We start from the raw sequence: 8,448 nt of genomic DNA, 5'->3' as shown, positions 1-8,448 counted from the left end.
TCTCGTGGCTATTATTATGAAGCCCCTTATATAGCCCATTGCAACCAATCACAGAGCAGATTTTATGAATGACGAATACGAAACAAAAGCTGTGCTGTGATTGGCTGCTATGGCATAGCTCGACCAAACTTATATCATATAACACAAGCCCCGGGGTGATTACACATAAGCTGTAATGTGACTATTACATCTCCCATCACCCGCTCTTATCTGTTATCTACAGGCTGATTGTATCCAGTTATTATTTGTGTTTATGTATAAATATTCTGTATAATATATTTCCACAAGGGGGCGCACCCTGCGTATACAATAGTAACCCAAGAGCCCCTCCATGGGTGTGTGTGTATATGATGGAAGCCCCCATTAGTAATGAGCCCCCCATGTATCAGTCAGGACCGCGCTCCTCTGAAAATAACACAGGGTCTAATAGGATTTTTTTTCCTGCTGATAAGGGGGTTACAGCTTATTTTCAGGCAATGTCTCACAAAAAAAATCCACATTTTTTTCTTGAACAAAAAAAAAATCCACCTTTAGGAGCCATGTAAGAGACGTTACACAGATATAAGAATGTCATCAGGTGCTGGAGCATCATTATCACACCCTGAGCACCAGTGTGACTTTCTTCTTGTCTGTGTAGCTGCTGGTAGCCATTGCATCTGTCCGCTCCCTCTTCCCTGCAGCTCTTCCCATCTGGAATGGCGCCTGAATTGTTATTTATTGTCTGGTCTGGGTCTAGACAACCCGGCAAACTGATGCCCCTAACAACTAGCCCTGGATATGATTGGCCTAGGTGTCCCCCTGGACCGTCATAGCAATGGACAGTTGTTAGGGGCGTTAATTCCCAAAGTAGCTGTTCAGCTGCCAATCCCGTAATATGTCCGGGTCAGGAGGAACGCGCCCTAACAACGAACCCAAGAATACACTTTGGGTCCGCTCATCTGTAAATGTTTTGCATGGGGGCAGTACCAAAACCATTCTTACTACAGGCAGTCCCCGGGTTACGTACAAGAAAGGGTCCGGAGGTTTGTTCTTAAAGGGAACCTGTCACCAGGAGACCCATTATTAGCTCTCCCCCAGAGCATAGTACATACACTGCCAAAGTGTTTTTGTATTAAAAATAGGTTTTACAGAAAAAAAGATATGTTATATTACACCTTTCATTAGCATCTGCTGTGTGACTAGGCAGTTGCCTTTTGGGAGGAGCTGGAAAGGAGCAGTTTCCCCCCACCCTTGCTCTGTGGGGACTGGGGGAGAGCTAAAAATGGGTCTCCTGGTGACAGGTTCCCTTTAAGTTGAATTTGTATGTAAGTCGAAACTGTATATTTTATAATTGTAGATCCAGACAAAAAAAATTTGGCCCCAGTGACAATTGGAGTTTAAAAATTTTTTGCTGTAATGGGACCAAGGATTATCAATAAAGCTTCATTACAGACATCTTACAGCTGATCACTGCAGTCTGGGACTATAGTAAAGCATTCAGAAAACTTCACCAGAGGTCAGAGGGGTCTGTCTGTAACTATGGGTTGTCTGTAAGTCAGGTGTCCTTAAGTAGGGGACCGCCTGTACATTCATACAACATCGGAACCAAACTTACTACATAGATACAACACCGGAACCAAGGTTACTACATACATACAACACCAGAACCAAGGTTACTACATAGATACAACACCAGAACCAAGGTTACTACATACATACAACACCAGAACCAAGGTTACTACATAGATACAACACCAGAACCGAACAGACGGCTTTATATTGCAGCAGATCTATCACATTTCTTTGGTGTTTTGTTTATCTGTGTTATTGCAATATGGTGTTTTATATTTAGGTCCTTGCATAATAATTATGTTGTTGTGTCTTTACGAGATTCACTTCTTATTAATGTTTTCATATTGCACTTTATTTGCATTTATTGTGCACACAATATTTATCTATTTTGTAACTGCAGATTTCCTGTTATTTGTGGTCTATAAGGTCCCACACATTTATCTTATGAATTGTCCCCTGTATGTTCCTCCTTTTTTGTAGTATGTTTTATTGGTTCCTTGTTTTAATAGTTTTGAACTTGATGAACTAATAACATTTATGATTATACTATGATGCAGTTTCACGGAAAAAATAAGAATCGCTAAAATTGAACTTTTATTAAATATATAACTCATAAAAAGCTAGAAACCAAGTTTTAAGAACCAGTGCGGTTAAGTTTGTCCTATACACTTCTACAATTACTGTTCCTGGTGTAATAAATATTCCTACCGCACCAGTGTGAGTGAGCGCTAGTGACTGGTCTGTATCCCTGTACCTGACCCTACGCGTTTCTGGATTCTAGATCAGACCAGACTGAAAAATCAGAACACATATCACTCCATGACGTTCATACATATCACTTTCTGCTCCTGGAGGCTCCTAGTGATTCCTATTTGTGTAATTCGATGGGAGAATATATAAGAGAGCTTTAGGGAACAGAAGTCCCTACTGTGTGATTATGTCCATATCTGTATTTGGGGGAACTTTATTACATGAGTTTGTTACATGTTTTCAGTTTCAGTGGCTGTTGAGCTTAACATTTTGTGTTATGACAATACCTAATCGTGGTCTAAGCCAAAATACCAAACTAAACACTAAAATAGATGCCCGCTAGTTTCTGACAAGATGCTGTCATGTTCCATGCATTATAGGGTCCGACCGACCCTTTGGTGCAGCGCTTGGCGATCTCCAGCAGCTCCATAGAGATTAATGGAGCAGAACGGTCAGGCACGGCCGTCTGAGGAGCGTTGAGGGGTCGGTCAGCACTGAGACCCCCACTGATCAGCAGGTTAGGCCATATCCCATGGGTAGGGCTTAACTTGTCTTTGTGGGAAAACTTCTTCAATTAATAGTTGAGAAAAAGATGGCTCCCTGATGGCTGTAATAGCTGTTCTGTAGCTACAATATTACAGGCTGTATCAGGAATGTATAGATATTATACGGCTATCTCTTTTTTTTTTTTTAAACAGTTTTTATTATTTTATAACCGTAAAATAATGACATACAATATATGCCCTGAGGGCACCAATTACATCTTGCATAGAACAAATGAACAAAAATGTGAGAATATCACCGCATTTGCCTACAATCATTCTTTTGCTTTTGTGTTTCTGCTCATTTGTGTAAGTTCCTGAAGCAACTCTGGCGTGTATCTCAGAGTTGTTAGCCTTCAGATTTTCGAATATCCACAAGGCATATTGAATTAGAGGAATAATAAAAATACAAAAAAAAAAAGGTAGAAGAGAAAAAGGAAAAAAAGACAGGATTTAGAACATAGGACAGATCATTTAGCAATAGTCCTGATGTTCAAACATTGAAACTTTGAACTTAGTCTCGGCCTAGTGCTACTTACAATCCAGAATCATTCTCGGAAGTATACACTTTGTATCCACGTATTCCATTGTTTTACAAAAATATTATAATTATTATTTTGTAGAGAAATAGCCTTTTCATAAGCACATGTATTGTTGATTTGTGTTATGACCTCATTGATAGTAGGGCTTACGGCTATCTCTATCTACGGCTATCTCTGATAATGCAAATTCTCCTGCTCAACTCACTGACACGGCTCACGGTCTATTTCCGCTAGTCAACACAACGGAGACAGTCAGTTTTACATTGTGCTATTCTCTTTCTAGCTTCCTATTGTGTATTACACGGACTATCTAACGCCAGTCGCCAATCCCCTCCCATCAGCATTTACACAGCGTGCAGGACAGGGGCTGACAGGCTATATACTCAGCAGGACAGGGGCTGACAGGCTATATACGCAGCAGGACAGGGGCTGACAGGCTATATACTCAGCAGGACAGGGGCTGACAGGCTATATACGCAGCAGGACAGGGGCTTACAGGCTATATACTCAGCAGGACAGGGGCTTACAGGCTATATACTCAGCAGGACAGGGGCTAACAGGCTATATACTCAGCAGGACAGGGGCTGACAGTCTATATACTCAGCAGGACAGGGGCTGACAGTCTATATACTCAGCAGGAGAGGGGCTGACAGTCTATATACGCAGCGGCACAGGGGCTGGCAGGCTATATAGTGGGGGTATGGGTATGGCTGGCTATATACTGCAGGGTCATGGGTTTTCTCCGAGTTCTCCCACACTCCAAAACACACTGGTAGGATGATTAGATTGTGAGCCCCATTGGGGACAGGGACTGATTTGGCAAGTTCTGTGCAGCGCTATGTAATCTGTGTGCTCTATATAAATAAAGGAATTATTATTATTATTATAATTATTATTATACTGGGGGGATACAGGCTGGCAGGCAGAGGTCGCACTAACATTTTTCCAGAAGGGTCAAAATACTCCTCTCACCATTTTTGAGGAGTATTTTTAGCCGAGAAAGAGTATGAACATTTCGGTAATACACACAGGACGGAGCAGGACGAGGAGCAGCAGCTTCACTGCCAACGTGTCTCTCCTGGGGAAGGGGCTCACGTAGCTCCCACAGATCGCTGCATCCTGCTGAGCGGCCCGGAGCGCGCTGTGATCGCGCTACTGACATTTCCCTCTTTTGCAGAGCGAGCCGGATCGCTCAGCCTGCACGCTACAGGGAATAATTGCCAAGTGGAACTTCATGCATGGCAATTATTTTGGGGGGTAAGGCGCCTCATCATGCGTCCATGATGGGTGGTGAGGCATTAATGCGACCTCTGCTTGCAGGCTATATACTGGAGGGCAGGGGCTGGCTGTATACTGGGGGACAGGGGCTGGCTGATTATATACTGGGGGGGCAGTGTATATACTGCTATACACTGCCCATATACATAGCTCTAAGTACAGTCTGTATATACTGCTATACACTGCCCATATACACAGTGCTAAGCACAGTCTGTATATACTGCTATACACTATCCATATACATAGCACTAAGTACAGTCTGTGTATATACTGCTATACACTACCCATATACATAGCACTAAGCACAGTCTGTATATACTGCTATACACTGCCCATATACATAGCACTAAGCACAGTCTGTATATACTGCTATACACTGCTCATATACATAGCACTCAGTACAGTCTGTATATACTGCTATACACTGCCCATATACACAGTGCTATGTACAGTCTGTATATACTGCTATACACTGCCAATATACATAGCGCTAAGTACAGTCTGTATATACTGCTATACACTGCCCATATACATAGCAGTAAGAACAGTCTGTATATACTGCTATACACTGCCCATATACATAGCACTAAGTACAGTCTGTATATACTGCTATACACTGCCCATATACATAGCACTAAGTAGTCTGTATATACTGCTATACACTGCCCATATACATAGCACTAAGTACAGTTTGTATATACTGCTATACACTGTCCATATACATAGCACTAAGCACAGTCTGTATATACTGCTATACACTGCCCATATACATAGCGCTAAGTACAGTCTGTATATACTGCTATACACTGCCCATATACATAGCAGTTAGTACAGTCTGTATATACTGCTACATACAGCAATGTTCACACAGTGAATATATCAGCAGCCATGGCCCACTCTCCTATAAGCGCCGCCATTTTCCAGTCACTCACGTGACCACATGCAGATGCTCCGCCCACGCGTTCTACCTTGTGACGTCAGACAGTGCAGCCGTTGGTAGAGGAGGATCAACAGCCAGGAGGGAGCACACGGTACCAGATCCTAAAGAGGAGGAGCTACAGCCTGAAGGGGAGCGGCCAATAGCCTAAAGAGGAGGAGCTACAGCCAGATGGAACCACCTCCGCCCATAGGTAGGGAGATGGTCTTTTAGGCAGAGGCGCCATCTAGTGGTCGCTGTGTAGTAAGCATGGGATGAGCTCCCGGGGTCTTGTATCAGGTACATTACATGCTGTGACATCCTGAGGGAGATTTATTTGCCTCCTCCCTGCTCTAATATCTGCCAGAATCACATTTAGTTCCTATTACAGTCATACTAGGAGGGTCCTATAGGGGGCGATGTATGTAATGTAGTGTAGGTGGGAGGAGCTGGAATCTGTAGGCCGCTCAGTGTCTGGTTTTCCAATTCTGCTCTGAAGCCCCTTATATAGCCCATTGCAACCAATCACAGAGCAGCTTTCATGTATGTGATTGAGGCATATGTAATGAAAGCTGTGCTGTGATTGGCTGCTATGTCCAGCAGTTATTGGATATCTGTATATTCCCCCGGCAGTGGCCGCCATTGCTGACAGATCTCTTGTGGAGCCGCGTTATACGCTGTTTCTTCATTACGTTCTGGATGACGTCCATCCCCCTTAGGTGCCATGTAATAAAATATAGTATTTTCCTCTTCTCCTTCACAGTCCATGTAAATGTAAGACAGGGAAAGACGGAAATCCCGGGAGGCAGCAGCGGTGTCGCTACATGGGGACCTATTATATCATATAACACAAGCCCCGGGGTGATTACACATAATCTGTAATGTGACTATTACATCTCCCATCACCCGCTCCTATCTCTTATCTACAGGCTGATTGTATCCAGTTATTATTTGTGTTTATGTATAAATATTCTGTATAATAAGTATCCACAAGGGGGCGCACCCTGCGTATACAATAGTAACCCAAGAGCCCCTCTATGAGTGTGTGTATATCAGTGATTTTCAACCTGTGTGCCGCGGCACATGGTTGAGTGTGCCGCGGGGAGCCCCTGTGTAGTGCTGCCGCCGCGCCCCCGTATTTTGGCCCCCATACTTACCAACCGGCCCCGCGTCGGCGATCCGCCCATCTTCCGTAGCTCCTGCACCGCGTGGCCCATGTCACGTGACTGACGCGACCTGGCGTCAGGTCGCGTAAGTCACGTGACATGGGCCGCGCGGTGCAGGAGCTACAGAAGATGGGCGGATCGCCATTAGGAGAGAAGTTACGCGGAAGAAGACATCAAGGGTAAGTATATAATGTTATTATTTGTATAAGGAAGGAAGCTAGGGTCTTTTTTTTTATTAGTAAAGGGAGGCTGGGGCTTTTTATTAGTTAAGGGAGGCCTCCCATGTATCAGTCAGGACCGCGCTCCTCTGAAATAAGACAAGATTTAATATTATTTGTCCCCCTGGACAGTCATAGCAATGGCTAGTTGTTAGAGGCATTCATCTACCAGACTGGCTGTTCAGCAGCTACATGAATTACAGGAACAAAGCTTACTATATAGATACAACACCGGAACCAAGCTTACTACATAGATAAAACACAAGAACCAAAATAGCTATATAGATATGTTGCTAGAACAAAGGTTACTACATAGATACAACACCGGAACCAAGCAGCCTGAACAGGCGGCTTTATATTGCAGCAGATCTATCACGTTTCTTTGGTGTGTTGTTTATGTGTTATTGCAATATGGTGTTTTATATTTAGGTCCTTGCATTATAATTATTATTATGTTACTGTATCTTTACTATACGCACTTCATATTATTGTTTTCATATTGCACTTTATTTGCATTTATTGTGCACACAATATTTATCTATTTTGTAACTGCAGATTTCCTGTTATTTGTGGTCTATAAGGTCCCACACATTTATCTTATGAATTGTCCCCTGTATGTTTCCCCTGTTTTTGAAATATGTTTTATTGACTCTTTGCTTTAATAGTTTTGAACTTGATGAACTAATAAAATTTATGATTATACTATGGTGTGTGACATGGAATTTTATATGTTAATATGTTATATAAGAGTATATAATGGGTATGAGAGTATATAAAGGTAGGATATAAGAGCAGCCTTTAGTGATGTGCATTTTGTATGTCCCTCAGTTGCTTTATTGGTTACAGAAGTGTCTGATGCTGGATGATAAATGTGAGGTAGTAAACCCCTGTCTCCATATAACTGCCATATAAGATGTGATTTCGTAAAATTTCTGACACTGCCCCCTATTGCAACTTCCCCTAATTCGCTGGTTGGGCAAGGAGGGGTTGGTGCCGTGGGCCAGCGTGGGTTGTTTCTGCCGGTCTTAGACTATGGTGCAATTTTATACCAGGTGTTCGCTGCGCTCTTGCCATCTGCGACTTATCAGGAGGCTCCAGCATGTGCCCGGGGGTGCGAACAGCATCATACGCTGGTGCAATTAGAGCCAGAGTATGATAGATGTAGAGTAACAGCACATGGGAGATTCTGTCAAACTGTGAGCACATGGGTAAAATCAGAATTTACTATAAATCTGGTGACCTCTTTAATTAGAGAATTTCTCCTTTTCTTCTTTTCCCTGTATGCCATGTCAGCTTCTTCCCGCCATGACTCATCTCTGCAGATTTAGCAGCACAGAAATTTTAGAAACCTAATAAAACAAACGTGATAATGTTCTGCTCACAGGGGAATATGACAGAAGCTAATAGGGTCCATTCTCCGCCTCATAGTATCCAAGTCAAAGTGCCCACAACAGTAGCCAAGTAACACTATCCCCCATAGTAGCT

Source organism: Engystomops pustulosus, chromosome 4, assembly GCF_040894005.1.
Source record: "Engystomops pustulosus chromosome 4, aEngPut4.maternal, whole genome shotgun sequence".
NCBI lineage: Eukaryota > Metazoa > Chordata > Amphibia > Anura > Leptodactylidae > Engystomops > Engystomops pustulosus.
The sequence above is the reverse complement of the archived record's forward strand: the minus strand, read 5'-3'. Positions refer to the sequence as shown.